Source organism: Myotis myotis, unplaced genomic scaffold (genome assembly GCF_014108235.1).
Source record: "Myotis myotis isolate mMyoMyo1 unplaced genomic scaffold, mMyoMyo1.p scaffold_m19_p_11, whole genome shotgun sequence".
Classification (NCBI taxonomy): Eukaryota; Metazoa; Chordata; class Mammalia; order Chiroptera; family Vespertilionidae; genus Myotis; species Myotis myotis.
Window position 1 is genome coordinate 49,820,138 of NW_023416315.1, and position 16,550 is coordinate 49,836,687.

Below are 16,550 nucleotides of genomic sequence, written 5' to 3' on the forward strand. Positions count from 1 at the left end.
AAAAATACCTAAACTGATAATGACTTATGTGTGACGAGCCCTCAGCTAACTCAGTGATGAAGAACTAAAAGCTTTTGGTCTGAGATCAACAAGACAAGGTTACTCATTCTTGTCAGTTCTACTTAACGTAGTACTAGAAGTCCTAGCCAGAGCAATTAGGCAAGAAAAAGAAGTGAAAGGCATCCAAGTTTGAAAGAAAGAAGTAACAATGTTCCTATTTTCAGATGACATCATCTTACACATAAAAACACTTAACAGCCGTAAAAAACTGTTAGAACTAATAAATTATTTCAATATAGTTGCAAGGTATACAACCAACACACAAAAAGTCATGTCTATAAATTCACACTAATGAATAATAAATGATCTGAAAAGAAAATTAGGAAAACAATCCTATTTACACTAGCACCAAAAGATAAAATATATACTTAGGTATATACTTAATTAACAAAGAAAGTAACAGACTGAAAAGGCAATCTGCAGAATGGGAGAAACTATCTGTAAACCATATGCCGGATGATTTAACTTTCAAAATACATGAAGAATTCCTACAACGCAACTGGAAAAAAAAATTAAAAAACTGGAAAAAAATTAAAAAACTACTAACTCAAGTAAAGGAATTGAATAAACATTTCTCTAAAGAAGAAATACAAATGGCCAACAGGTATATGAAAAAATGCTCAGCATCACTAGTCATCAGGGAAATGCAAATTAAGACCACACTATTATTTCACACCTATCAGAATGACTGTTATAAAAATCAAAAACAAACAAAAAGCAACAGTTGTTGGCAAGGATGTGGAGAAATTGGAACCTTTTTACACTATGGTTGGGAATGCAAAATCGTACAGCTGCTATGGAAAACAATATGGAGATTCCTAAAAAAATTAAAATTGAACTATTCTGTGACCCAAAAATCACACTTCTGGATATTTCAGGAAACAGTTGAAACCATAGTATTAATATTTGCCTTCTCTTGTTCACTGAAACACCATTCATAATAGAAAAGGTATAGAAACAACCTAAACATCTACTGACAGATGAATAGATAAACAAAATGCAGTATGTACACATAATGCAATATTATTCAATTTAAAAAAGACAGAAATTCTGTAATACATGACAGCATGTTTGAACCTTGTGGACACTATACTAAATGAAATGTCAGTTTCAGGAAGAGAAATACTGCATAAATCCATATGTCAGAGATCAAAAATAGTCAAATTAATTGAATCAAAGGGTGATTGCCAGGAGCTGGTGGAAGGGGGAAATGAGAGTTTCTAATTAATCCACCTAAAGTCTCAGGTGAGCAAGATGAGTCATTTTAGAAAGCTGCTGTACAACATTATACCTATAGTTGACAATACTGTATTATGCACTTCAAAGTTGAGGGCTGTTCTCATCATACACACACACACACACACACACACACACACATCTTTTAAAAATATAGAAATAAAAAAAATCTTACAAAGGTCATGATCTGGTACTTTTATCAAAACCTTTTCTTAAAATGAGTATATTTACAGAAAAAACGCACAAAATTATAGTGTTTAGAACAACTTTATTATCCCAGAAAGATCTCTTCTACTCTTACTAGTCAATTTTCTACCTACTCTGAGAGACAATCACAGCTCTTATTTCTAGTTTTTGTATTCTGGTACTTTATATAAAGGAACTCCTCTACTCATGCACTCTATTGTGCTAGCTACTATCACTCAACAAAATGCTTTTGAGAGTAATACAAGTAAGAATCTCTCGTTTCTCTATTATTGCTAAGTATTATTCTGTAGTATAAAAACAGCAAAAGTTGTTTAACCATTTCTCTCTTGATGGCATTTGAATTATTTCCAGTTTGGGATACAAATAAGGTTGCTGTGACATTTTTGACATTTCTTTCTATGTCCATACATTTCTATTTTAATTTGGCAAGTACCTGTGAGTTGAGTTGCTGTCTTGTTGGATAGGCGTATATCTTACCTTTATAAGAAATTGCCATACTATGCAACTCCAGCTTGTGTAAAATGATTTCTCACTGGGGTTGTGAGCAAATTTTCCTGTGTGTTATTCATCTATCTCATTTCCTGAACTGGGTGATCAACTATATTGCTCTTACTTTCTTCAATTATATTCTTTTCTGATTATATAGTCTAGGAGTTCTTTAAATATGTTAGATACAGGTCCTTTCTCAGATACCTGCATGGGTGAATTTTTTTTTTTTTTTTTTACTATATCTGTGTCTTTTTTTTTTTCATTTTTGTAATATCATTTTGGTTGAGCAGACATTTTAATTGTAGTGAAATATAATTTATATTTTTTTTGTTGTGGTTAATACTGTTCGTATTCTTTCTAAACTTTTTACATATTACAAAGTCAAACATATTATCTTATATTCATTTTCAGATAGCTTATTGCTTTAGCCTTACTTTTAAGTCTATGACCCATCTATATTAACTATATATATATGATATGTGGATTTATTGTTTTTCTAATGGGTGTTTTCCCATCACTATTTATTGAAATGACTTTATGATTTGAATTACATTGGCCTTTATTTCAAAAATCAATTGACTGTGTATGTGTGGAACAATTTCTGTACTCTATTTCTTTTATTTGTTTATTTATTTATTTATTCATTCATTCACTCATTCATTCATTCTGATTAGAATGCCATATAGTCTATTTTACCTCAGTTTTAATATTCATTGAAATTACAGTATAAAATATGGTACAATTTATTATTTTTATTGTTATTACTGAGATTTTTAAAATATATATATTTTTGGCAATATAGTCATGGAAATTGTTTCAATAATATATATTTTATTATGGATACTTATTTTGTAGGATAGATCCTTCTAACAGCATTGAAAAGTTATTAAACAAGCCAATTTAATTTTAATAGTATTCTATTAGTGTTCAACTATTCTAATATCCATTTCTACTTTGATTATGCTTGTTTGGTAATAAATAATTGATTTTTCTTATTTATTTTGTATCTAGCTGATTTACTGATTATATTATAGTAGCTTTTCATTATAGTAGCTTTTATTTTATCTTTCATTTTTTTCAAAGCACAATTATATTCTGTCCTTTTCTTGTATTTTATACAAGTTATTTTATTTTTCTGTTACTTCAAATCAATGCCCCCCAATGTTTTGTTTTTTAACATTTTTATTGAAATACTAGTGGCCTAGTGCATGAAATTCATACACATTAAAAGGGAATTAGAGGAAATATTTTAATATTGCTATTTGCCCTTTCTCTATAATATAAGTGTCAGAGATTAAAGAAAATTTGTAAAATGTATATGAAAATTTCCCTCCTGTCAGAGTCTGGGGTGCGCCACAGGACCCAGAGTCAAGTCCTCGCCCACCTGCGTGCACCTCAAAATCACAAGACCCAGACCCAACTGGCCCCACCCCCTCCAAGCCCTGCAGGGCAGAGGGCTCAGCCTCAGGTCCCCTGGCCTGGTGCTGGGCAGGGAGCGTGGCCTCAGGTCCCCTGGCCCCAGCACGAGGGCTCAAGGGTGTGAGGGCATGAGGGTGTGCCGACCATTTGCATATTATCTCTTTATTATATAGGATATTTGACATAATATTATACAAATGTAAGGTATATAACATGTTGATTTGATACACTTATATACTGTAATGTGATTGGTATTGTAATGATAGCACCATTATATCAAATAATTATTGTGTGTTGTTGTTGTTGTTGTTGTTGTGCGTGTGTGTGTGTGTGTGTGGTGGAAATAATTAAGATCAACCCCCCAAATTATATTGAAAACAAAAAGATCATGCTAACAGTGATTTCTCACTTGGTCTATAATTTTAATAAAAATAGCTTTGATATTTTAGCACTTAAGATGGTGCTTACTTTTTGTTTTTGGTAAATATTTTCTTTGATACCATTGTTTACTTATTTTATAGCTTTCTCCAAAGCTGTCATCCCCTGCCTCCATCTCCCACTGTAGAGGTTAAAATGATTACCTGTTCATTTTCCTAGGCTCCTTGGCATCTAGGGGTGGCTTGTGTAAATATCCTTATGATTTTAGTCAATATATTTCAAATTCAAACTTGCAAGTGGAAATGAAATCAATTGAATGGGTACCAGGCAGATTTTTTAAAAGCATAGAATAAAATTGAAAAATCAGAGTGCAGTGCACGTACTATGGTTTTTGAAACATTTGCTTCGGTTTATATGTATGTATATATTCATATACATTAATATATATAGGTATGCTGGAAAAATGTATTTTTGCATGACTTACATTAAAAAACAGAATGTCACTTCTTTAAGTCATAGCTATTTGAATTCACTGTCACTTGTAGCTAAATGCATCCAAATTGATTCTAAAATTGATACATGTAAACAGTGTACTTAGGTAGCATCCTTTAAGATTTAGGTAGCATCCTTTAAGATTTGGAAGCAGTTGCATACAGAAGGGAAAGTGGCCTTTAATCTATTTCAGCTGGACAATCTGTGGCCCTGAATATGAAGTAGAGAAATTTTTTATCAAATATTTTCAGATTGCATACTGAGGAGCATGTTATGAGGGAACTAATTTGCAAAGGTGTCCAGGGAAACTAACAATGACATATAAAATATCCGAAAGACATATCCCATAACGGGGAGGTTTCCCAAGGCCACACCTACAGAAGGGACAAAGTGAGACTTAAAGCTGTAGAAATGTCCTGCCCTACAGTAATTGTGGCCTCTGGTAATTTAGGAATACCCTGCCCTTGGATGCATGTCTGGTGCCTCCCTTTGGCTACACCCAAAATGATACCAGTGGGCAAAGAGGCTTAACTTTTATATCCATAAAGATTAGCATCTGCCTGAAGGCAGAAAACATCACTGAAGGTAAAGAGGCTCTCTCTATACTGATAAGAAGTTCAATAAATTAAAACAAAACATGCACAACTATAAAGTTATATGCACCTAATATCATCCTCAAAAATATTTAAAGAATTCACAGAACTACAAAAATGGACAAATACACCATTTCAATGGGAGATTTTTAATGTGATTATCTTGTTAATTGATAAATTCAGGGGAACAATCACTAAGGATACAAAAGATTTTAATAATGCAGTTAACTAACTTGATGTAGTTGGTAAGTGTACATTACTCCCAACAACTGCTGAAAACATTCCAAGCTTGAAAGAACATTTATGAAAGTTGACCACATACTGAGGTATAAAAAAAAGCTCATCATATTTCAAAGCTTTGGTACCATGCAGAAAAAATATTCTCTCTGTACACAATAAATTAAATTAGCCATCAGTTATATTTTAAAAAAGATAAAAGGATCAAAATTCCTAGGGAGAGGAGAGAGAATGCAATATTAAGTTGGGTTGTGGTGTAAGATTCCTCAAGAAAGTAATGATTGAAGAAAGACTTGACTGTGATGAGGGAATTAATTAGGTAGGTATCTGGTGGAACTCTGTTCTAGCAGAACAAAAAGCTGAAGCAATAGTCTTTATAGAGCCTTTGTAATTTAAACAGGGAGGCTGGTCTGGAGTAGAAAGAGCAGGAAGTAGTTAGAAAGCGAACAGGAGTGTATTAGCCATTTTTAAAGAGTTTGTTTTTTACTTTTACTCTAAGTATATTAGGGAGCCATTGCCATGCTTTGAACGGGGAAATAATAGTTTGACTCATGCTTTTTTTTTTTTTTTTTTTTTTAATATATTTTTATTGATTTTTCACAGAGAGGAAGGGAGAGAGACAGAGAGTTAGAAACATCGATGAGAGAGAAACATCGATCAGCTGCCTTCTGCACATCTCCCACTGGGGATGTGCCCGCAACCCAGGTACATGCCCTTGACCGGAATCGAACCTGGGACCTCTCAGTCCACAGGCCGACGCTCTATCCACTGAGCCAAACCGGTTTCGGCTTGACTCATGCTTTGATAGGACACTCCAATCTGGCTTTTTCACTGTGAAGAGAAAAAAATCATTTGGGAGATTTACCAGGTATTAGGAAGTTATTGCATGATCAGATAAGCGATCCTCATAGATTATTTTCAACACTTCATTTCCCCTCTATTGTTTGCAGTGTAGACTCTATGGTTAACAGCAGAGCAACCAATTTGGACTATAAATTGGAAGCCCCAAATGAGTTTAGCAGAATTGGATAGAAGGATCTGGGCTCTCATGACTGTAGTAGCAGCATCAATCCTTGGATTTTCTACCCAGACTTGTTAGGTAAAGGAGATACATTTCTACCTGATTAACTTCACCAGTATTTTGGATCTCTCAGTTATGCAGCTGCACTGATATCTTAGATGATATACTCCTTTAGCCTCTATTTTATAGTAATACTCAAAGACTGCAAGGAATACTGATGCTAAATAGAATTAAAAAGCTCTCTAAGTCAAAAAGCAAATATTTTTGAGTAAGCCATTGTTATCATTGGAGTGCCCTCAGTGTCCCCAGCTGTTGCCAGTGGAATTGGAATTCTTGCCATGTCACACGAAAAGGACTTTCCTGAGACTCACATGGGAGAAGGAGTGATACCTATTTCTGTGGAATTAAACCCCCGGGTTTCCCATGTCCTATTTCCCTCCATCTCTCCATGGAAAAAGTCCAATCTTCACAGGGCAAGAATTAAAGCCAGTGCCCAGTTTTTGTTCCATTTTAAAGTCCAGTCCAGTCCAGCATCTGGCTCCGTTAGCTTTTGTTCCCAAATTCAGTCCATTGCATGTGGGGTCTGCAAGGCCATGGGCCATGTAGCTTCTTACGGCCACATGACTATGGAGGCACATGGGTGAGTACGGGTCACAGAACAAGAGAGTGCAAGGAAGCAGGAGCACAAGAGAATAAGAGAGAGAGAATTCTTTATCTGGGGATTATGTACAGTATTCCAAAATTTTCACAGACTTGCATTGGGCTTCACCCTCCTAGCCAACGATCATTGTTCCCAGGTTAGATTGACAGGTAAGCACCTTCAGTCACCCTGACTTCATTGTGCATGTGCCCATCTTCCCGTTTGTTGGAGCCTTTCCCCCAGTGGTACATGGGGAATGGAGCAGTGGTTCCCTGGGGAGTGTAAAGTTGCAATTTCCTGGTGAAGCTGCCCAGATGACCATGCTAAAATGTCTGGCTTCCCCTTTGCTCTCTTCCTATTATTATATTAGCTAGCTAATTACAGTGGTAACACTATGGCATTTTTCAAACCAGAAATGTTATAGTCTATTTATCAGCAGAGCTTGTATGTTTTATTAATAATCGTTTGAATCTGATAGTGAGTTGGAATATCATTGGATATTCATAGATCACTGATTTATTGTATTATAAATTAGGTGATTGGAGTCTGTGTATGCTTTAATAAGTAATAATTTCTTAGCTGTTTTAGATGATTAATACTGGAACTGGCTCAACATTTCACTCAGTGCCCGTGTACACTTGCCTACCAGGATGATAAGTCACTAATAGATTCTTATTACTATCCAGGGGCAAAATGTGTTTTTGTTCAGCATTTTTGTGACTACCTTAACATTTTACAATGAATGCACAGAGCAAAATGAAAGACATGTAATATAATAGAGATGAGGAAAAAAGTAAATGACACGGTATGATGCAGATAGGTATATTTTAGATTAAAATTATTCAATATAACTCTTTTATTTTGGATGACATATTAGACAGAAATTTTAAATTACTATTTTATAGAATCATAAGTCTTAAAGCTAAAAGGCATGCTGAATGATAATCTGTTGCAAAGCCCATCTCCCAGGAAGGTGAGGCATTAATAATCCTCGTCCACACACTGGTGAATAGCATCTCTAAGATTACAAAGTAGGAAAGTCAGGATTAGATGCAGATTTCTAGACTCCTGATGTATATAAATGCTTGTGTATTATTGATAATGTGACATAAATTTATATTTGGTGATTCATTTGTTTTTATTCATTTATCAATTCACTTACTTTCCCAGGCAGTAGGTGGGGCAACAGAGAAGTAGACAGAGAAATGATGACACCATGTGGCCAGTGAAATAGAAGTGCTGAGGAAACCTGGGTAGAAGCTGGTTCAATTCCAGAAAGTCATCAGTTAAGTTGTTAGATGAAGACATATCTCTGAGCTTATTATCAAGAATAATTAAATGTTTGGATGGGAGGAATAGGGTAGAGGAGGACATTCCAGCCAGAAGGAATGTGTTATGCAGAGACAAGGAGCCATGAAAGACCATGGTATGATTGAAAACACGAGCAGCCCAGACATTCAAGTGTTGGTTCAGGTCTTCACTGGGCGTCAACAGGAACAGTGTACAGCAATGGTTCTCAACCTTCCTAATGCTGCGACCCTTTAATACAGTTCCTCATGTTGTGGTGACCCCCAATTTCATTGTTACAAATTGAACATAATTAAAGCATAGTGATTAATCACAAAAAAATGTATAATTATATATGTGTTTTCTGATGGTCTTGGGCGACCCCTGTGAAAGGGTCGTTCGACTCCAAAGGGGTCGCGACCCACAGGTTGAGAACCGCTGGTGTACAGCCTGATTGTGAATTGCTCTGTTAGCTAAGAAATTTGGATATTTATCTGTAGGAAATAGAGACAAAAAAGGTTTTCAGTAAATAAAAACATAAGTAGTCTTTTCTTTACCCCCTCCCCCTTAGGATGATCCCTGTTCTCTGCCGAGTGATTAATTGAAGAAGTACTTGGAGTATGAATAACTTACCGAATTTAGACACAATAAAGAATTTTCCTGAGATGAGACAGTGCTGATGAAAAGAAAAGGCCAGGCTTAATAGGAATTTCTAAATTAGAAATTACAATTAAACATGGAGACTAGAAATTGGGACATGTTCACATTAATAGAGACTAAGGGATACAGATGTTGAAAATTGATTGAGAGGTGGTGAGAACATACAGGATTCTCCCCCCACCCTCCCAATATATGCACATTTTAACAGCTGATAGTTCAATTTGAAAATGAAATGGTTTTTAATAAACACTGCCTTTATAACTACTCAAAGTGTATACATTTTGGGGGGACACCCTATATTTGTTCATGCTATTAATAAATGTAGAATTCCAAAATTACTTAATCTTTCTGACCCTCAGTTTTTTTAAAGTAAAATAACAATAAATAAATATGTATCTAAAAATATTATTAAATTCATAGGAAAAGTAAATCAGATAATGCATATAAAATAACCATGATTGCCAGCTCAATGGTAGGTATTGAATAAAATGTAGTTATTGTTATTTCTTATGTTATAATTGTTATTATAACAGTGAATTTAGAAATAAGTATCCTGCAGGAAAATGAAAATAAAAGTGTGAACCTTGGAAGAGAGGTCAGGGAGGTAAATGTCTATTTGACAGTAATCACTGTAGAAGTGTAGTTTAAAACATAAGATTAGACATAATGCTAATAGAATTTTACTCTTTGGCTGTTTTTGTTTAAAAGGAAATTGAAATTTAAACACCCAAAGTTAAATGAACAAGCCAAGAGCCTGTTAGCTATTATTAATGTGACTCTATAGAAACAGTGAAATGTCTGCATTTGTGCTTAAGCCTGAATAAATATATTTCAGGCTTCAAAGCATTCTTTAAGTAGTAAAGTAGGTTGACATTGGGCCAAAATTCAAAATATGCAAAGTTTGCCTTCAGTGGCTACCTTTTCAAATCCGTTGCAGGGAGTGGTGGTGGATGGAGGGTTTCTAGGAAAAGACTGAAAATTCCCCCAAAGGTTTATAAGCCTTGGGTGTATAATAGCATATTCTAATCTCTCCACTATATATTTTCATGAAAGTGAAATCAACTTAAATGAATGTTTGAAAATGACTTGAAGGAAAAAGGAAATCACAAAAGAGAACCAGTCTTAGGTAGCATAGAAAATTGTCTAGAAGACTTTTATAGGAATGGTTGGTACTGATTATTAGTGCATAAAACTGAAGCCATTTGCAGCAGCCAATGACAGAATCATATCTTTTGCTCATGAAAGGCTTTCCAGTTCACAGCTAAGACCTGAGAATCTAGTGAATTTAAAACATGATCTCCAAAGACAATATGCTCAAAATATCTGAGATACATATTTGCTTTTCCTGAGTGGGCACTGCAGACAAGTGAGTCTCCTTCCATCTCTAAAAGGAAAAATCACTATATCATCACAATCAATATCATCAGAGCCACAGATACTTACAGGACACTCAGGTTGAGCCAGACCCTTTTTAGCTGCTTTTCAAATATGAACTCCTTTAACTCAACAGCAGTTTTATGGGGAAGGCATTGATGCTGTCCCTTATTTTACAGATGCCAGTTTAAAGAACATCCTCAAGGTCATATATAGGGAAATGCCTTCATTTAGTTGGCTATCATTTCCATGAGTCAAAAGTGCCCAATGGCTGCAGACTTTCCAGGCCATGTAATCATTGTATCCGTTGAAGAGGCAGTGCTCCAGAGTGGTTCAAATGGTTGCTGAAGCCCTGACTGACCTGTAGGCTTCTATTCTAACTAGCGCTACAGCCTTTGGAAATACAATCAAACCTCAGTTCTCAAATGTCTCCAATCTGGAACAATTTCTTTCTCCACTAGGTTGTTCAGGGAAAAAATGTTTCCTTTAACTTCTGTTCTTGACCTGATAACCCTTTCTTGCTGATACATCAGCATGACAAAAGGCATTTCCCAGTCTACAAGCAAAGGAGAGAATAGGTGTCAGTTTACTGCTATACCTTGGGCATGTCAGCATTGTTAATATCTCAGGAAGTTGTGCTGTGTTGAAGAGGTAGAAAGACTTCCAAAGTTTGCTTAGAAACTCATTGTATCATTTTGAATTCCTATCAGCAATGTATGAAAGTTTCTACTGCTCCACCCTTGTCAGCACGTGATTCCAACAAACTTTTTAATTTTGGCTAATCTAGTCTGTATTAAGTGGAATCTTTTTATCATTTTAACTTATACTGTTATAGTGGTTAATGATGTTAAGCATATTTTCATGTACATACATTATCTGTATAACTTCTGGTGAAATGTCTCTTTATATATTTATTTTTGCCCATTGTTTAAGTTTTATTGAATTTTAAAGGTTCTCTATATATGATATATGTTATGCCCAGATTTCAGGATCCCCAAAAGACCACACCAGGGAGCCAGCCGAGTCCTATGCAAAAGCAGAGGGTCTTTTATTATTACAAACCTGGGTCTGGCTCCCCTACCCTCCTTACTGACACAGCAGCAAGTGGCAGAGAGAGAGAACTCTGTGTGGAGAGAGGTTTTATAGGAGGGTTGGAGCAAGGGGAGGAGAAAGGACTGTGGGCCCTGCTGATTGGCCAGGCGCAAGTCGGTGTCTTGTCACACAGAATGTGGTCATATCTATGGCGACTTCCCTTGATTGTCATTGGTTAGTTCAAAGAAGTCCTGGGTGTGGCCAGCAGAGGCTCGGGCTTCCGGAAAGAAGCCTTGCCGAGCTCATGGCCAAGGTAAGATGGAGGGCGTAGTCCTTGCCCCTTCATTACAGTGAATATATACTATAAACTGAGTGGCCAGAATATTATAACCACCTGACGTTTGTAGGCAAATTAGCTATAATTTCCCGCTGAAGTTGCTAGAGGGCCAGACCATTATAAATAGGGAAGCAGGTTGTTTACCACGACAGTAAAAGTGATTTTTTTCTGAAAATATGGGTAAACAACGCGATTTAACAGCCTTTGAATGCACTATATATATTATACTAAGTGGCCAGATTATGATGACCACTCCATCAGTACTTCATTGGGCCACCTTTTGTCTTCAATACCGTGGTGATTCTTCTTGGCATTGACTCCACGAGATGTTGAAAGGTGATGCGAGGAATCTGACACCATGGCTGATAAATAGCACTGTCCAGTTCTGTGAAATTTGATGGTTGTGGAACCAGCTGCCTGATGGCTCTTTTAACTTCGTCCCACAAATGCTCAATTGGATTGAGATCTGGTGATCATGGGGGCCACCTAAGCAAGGTAAAGTCTTCCTCACATTCTTGAAACCACTCCTGCACAATCCAAGCACCGTGGCTTGGCGCATTGTCTTGTTGGAAGAAGCCATCTCCATTGGGATACGCCATCAACGTGTTGGATGAACTTGATCAGCAATGATACTTAGGTATGTTGTGCTATTCAAATGTTGTTCCACATGAATTAAAGGGCCCAAATCATGCCAGGAAAACATGCCCCAAACCATAACACTGCCCCCACCAGCTTGAAGGGTTGTACTCATGCATGTGTGGTGCATGCTTTCATGCTGTTTCTGCCAAATTCTCACTCTGCCATCTGCATGATGCAACTGGAAATGTGATTCATCGGACCACATGACTTTTTTCCAATGTTCCACTGTCCAATCCAGGGGTCCTCAAACTATGGCCCACGGGCCACATGCAAATACAAATATTGTATTTGTTCCTGTTTTGTTTTTTTACTTCAAAATAAGATATGTGCAGTGTGCATAGGAATTTGTTCATAGTTTTTTTTTAAACTATAGTCCGGCCCTCCAACGGTCTGAGGGACAGTGAACTGGCCCCCTGTTTAAAAAGTTTGAGGACCCCTTGTCCAATCCTTGTGTTCCTGTGCGGATTGGAGAAGTTTTTTCTTGGTAACTGCAGACAGCAAAGGTGTTCGAACAGGCCTTTGGCTTCCATATACCACACGATGCAGTGTATGGCTAATTTATCTACAAACGTCAGGTGGTCATAATAATCTGGCCACTCACGTTCAAATATATCCCATGTTAAAAGACTGTTAAATAGCATTGTTTACCCATATCTTCAGAAAAAAATCACTTCTACTGTTGTAAACAACCTGCTTCCCTATTTATAATGGTCTGGCCCTCTAGCAACTTCAGCGCGAAATTATAGCTAATTTGCCTACAAACGTCAGATGGTCATACTAATCTGGCCACTCAGTGTATATGTATATCTGTGCATAGACGATCTCTAGAATAGTTCAGAGGAAACAGCTAATGATCATTGACTCTTGGAAGGGGAAGCTGATAAGTACAGAAATTAGTAGACTTGCTTTTTAGATCACACATTTTTATAGTTAAAATATTTTACCATGTGTAAATGTTATCTGATCAAAATTAGCTAAAGACAGTAATGTAAGATGTATAACTTAGTGATTGAATATTTTAACATAGTTATGTATCATTTATATGAATAAATATTTCAACTAAGTCTAAAGACATTGTGTCTTAAATCATAGTGATACCAAATTTTTGGACTGGAACCTGGATTCTTTGTCCACCGGAATCAAAGAATGAATCCATGGACAGAAAGTGATATAGCAAAGTTGGAAATTTATTGAAGAACAAGTACAGACCCCCACGTGGGGAGAGGGAAGAGTCCCACAGAACTGACTCCCATGTAGGAAGGGGGAAGAGTCCCACAGAGTCCCTTTTCTCAGTCTAAGGCTTATAAAGGCTACAGTTCCTGTGTCCTGATATCCCCTCTGATTGGTCAATATTCCCCTGTGAGTTGGTTACCATAGTAACTCCTGGGCTCAAAGGTTGAACCTCACAGGGGACATGTGAGGTTCTCCCCTTCCTTCCCCATTGTTCCCCTATTCCCTCTGGGCTTTCTTCTTTTCCATCTGAATGAAGGGCTCCCTTCTCTTTATTTTGTAAATATAGACCTTTCTTAGATACTTCCAGTTCCCTTGTCTTATGTAAATGCCACTGTTGCTGCTCCCTTGTCTTATGGAGATGTAACTGTACCTGGCTTCATTGTGTTATGGAAATGACCTTCTCCCAGTCTGTAGCCCCAAGCTTTTCCATGGACCCCAATTCTAAAAACCCCTAATCCTGCCTATGTTCCCCCAAAATTCCTGCTTCAATAGTCTTCCTAAAATGTCTCTGAGGCTCACAGAATTCTTATATTGTATCCAGGAACTGCTGTGTTCCCAGCTCTGAATACATACTAGTATAACCTGATACCTCTACAAAATGACCAGACTCTGCATCAGAATCTTGGTTAAATTACTATTGTAAAGCACCATGCATTAAACTTCTCTTTTAATCAATACTCCCTTTTCACTTCCCCTTTTGGGGACATGTGAGTAGAGAAAATTTAAAAACAATTATAAATAGTTTAATAACTAATTATAAGGAAACTTATGTGTATGGATGGCCCAGAAAAATAAATATAATGTTGCTGGCTTTTCCAATCACAATTTCTCCCCTTTTCTCCTTCAGCCCAGCTACCACCTCCAGATAATGCCTATCCAGATTTGGGGGTTGATTATGTTCTTGTTTTTCTTCTGAGTTTTGCCACCTAAAATTATAATTTTGCATCCCTAAAAATATATTTAGGTTTTATTTGGTATAGAATCTCAGAAAAAAATACTAACATATTATTTTATGTCTTAATACTTTCAATCTATTTTATATTTGATTCAACACTTTTTAAAAGCATCTGTTTCTACATTCAGTTTTCATTGCTGTATTGTATTCCATTGTATGAACTCAACATGATGGGTGTGAATTTTCTATTCTCTCTTTTTTTTTCAGAACTCCATGTTTTAATCCCATCTTATGCAAAAAAGCAGCAAGACTTTCAAAACAGCATGTTTATGACCCAAATTAATGACAGAACAGAATAACATATTTTTAAATTCTAATCAGAAAACTTGTTTTATCACTTGAAATATATTTAGTACTAAAGACAACCAACATTCTGCTTTTACTTTTACTTAGATTTTTTTATGCTGAATTTACTCCCAGGCCATAAGTTTTTGTTTCTTCAGTTTCTTCTGAGATACCTTTTTCTTCTGTGCAACCTCCTCTTCTGGTTTAGGAACAATCTGCTCCTTTTCAGTGAGGATCATCTCAATGTGGCAGGGAGAGCTCATGTACGGGTTAATCCGCCCATGAGCTCTGTAGGTTCTACGCCTCATCTTGGGAGCTCTGTTCACCTGAATGTGCTCAATGACCAGAGAGTCTACATCTAAACCCGTAAGTTCAGCATTGCTCTCGGCATTTTTAAGCATGTGCAGCAAAAATTCAGCACTCTTTTTGGGCCAGCGACCCTGTGTCCAGCCCCACTGTTTTGCCTGGCGCACCTACCAACGCCACCGCTGTAGCTGCGGAATGGCACGCACTGCTTCTTCAGAGTGACGTCCTTCAGGTACTTGGTGGCCTTTCGAATGTGCATGCCCTTGATGGCCTGGGCAGTTTCACGCGTGTTCTTGAAGTGAACGCGGAGGTTGGAGCCCCTTGATTTGCATGCTTTCGTGGGGTTTTCTGGGTCTAGCGAATAGCGAACCGTCTTCAGGGGTCACCTATGGGCGCTTTGGGGAAGAGTATTCTCTTTTTTTAAATTCTTTATTGTTTAAAGTATTACATGAGTCTCCTTTTTCCCCCATTGACCTCTTCCCCACCACCCCTTCTTCCAAGCACAAGCCCTCACCCCCGCCCCCCTACTGTCTGTGTCCATTGGTTTTGCTCGTAGGCATGCATACAAGCCCTTTGGTTGATCTCTTACCCTCTCACATCCCAGTGTATTTTCTATTCTTGATGGATATGTGAATTGTTTCTGGTTTGGGGTTATCCATAAACTCTCTTAAGTATTCTTCCTGTGTTCATGTGTAGAACCTTCTCTGAAGTTTACATTTAGGTGTGAATTTAAGTCAAAGGTATGTAAATATGGGATTTCACTATATTAGGTCAACTGTTTTTTCAAAGTGGTTGTTTCAATGTACACTCACACCAGCAGTGACTAGGAATAAGCATTGATTCATATCTTTGTCAGCTCTCAACGTTGTTAGGTTATTAAAAGAAATATTGGCCAAGCTGGTGGATGTGTAATAGTAAAATAAAGCCAGGGACAGGAAAAGTTGGATGTAACACAATTGCTGATTGCGTCTTGAGTCCTGAACTACTAACTTGAAGACACTCCAGCGAGTCCATTAATTTCCCAATAAAATCATGTAATGTATAATAATGAACTTTTTGGTTCCCATTCATAAACACACATTATTTATTATCATAAATAATATTTAAAGGTGAATTTCCTTGCCCACTCTACGTTATCATATCATTAATGAAATTGAAGTCTCCCCAGTTTTTTTCTACATAACATCCTAATTTTGTTTAATGGAAATGACATCGCTTCAGATATCTCTCATGAAATTTATTAAAACATTTTTCTTTTCCTGAATTATCCCTTCTCTTTCTGATAAGCTTTTCTGTTTTATCTTATTCTTACTTGTTTCCTATGTTAGATTTTCCTCAAACGCTTGTAAGGCTGATGTAGAACTCTGCAAATGGGGAGGCCTTTTGCCCGATTAACTTTAGTTTAGAAGGAAGTCTGGGAATGGAGGCAATTTTAGGGAGATCCTCAAAACTCGGGGACATTCTTCTGCAGTTTTAACATCCATTTTCTCTGTATTTTATTTGATCGTATGTGAACTTTTTCTAGAAGAAAAACTGCTGGTTATTTTACAGATGTAGTAATTCCCACATCAGCTGAGTCACACTGATTCCTGTTTCTCACCTTCTGTCTTCCCATTCAGAGTCTGTCAAGGTTTATGCAAAATAGGTTGGATTCATTTCCTATTATTTCT

The 16,550-nt window shown here is 36.7% G+C and overlaps 1 pseudogene; it reads right to left on the reverse strand.

The window, feature by feature from the left end:
- Window positions 1–14,663: 14,663 nt before the first annotated feature.
- LOC118666295 lies at window positions 14,664–15,280 on the reverse strand (annotated as a pseudogene).
- Between the last annotated feature and the right edge of the window lie 1,270 nt (window positions 15,281–16,550).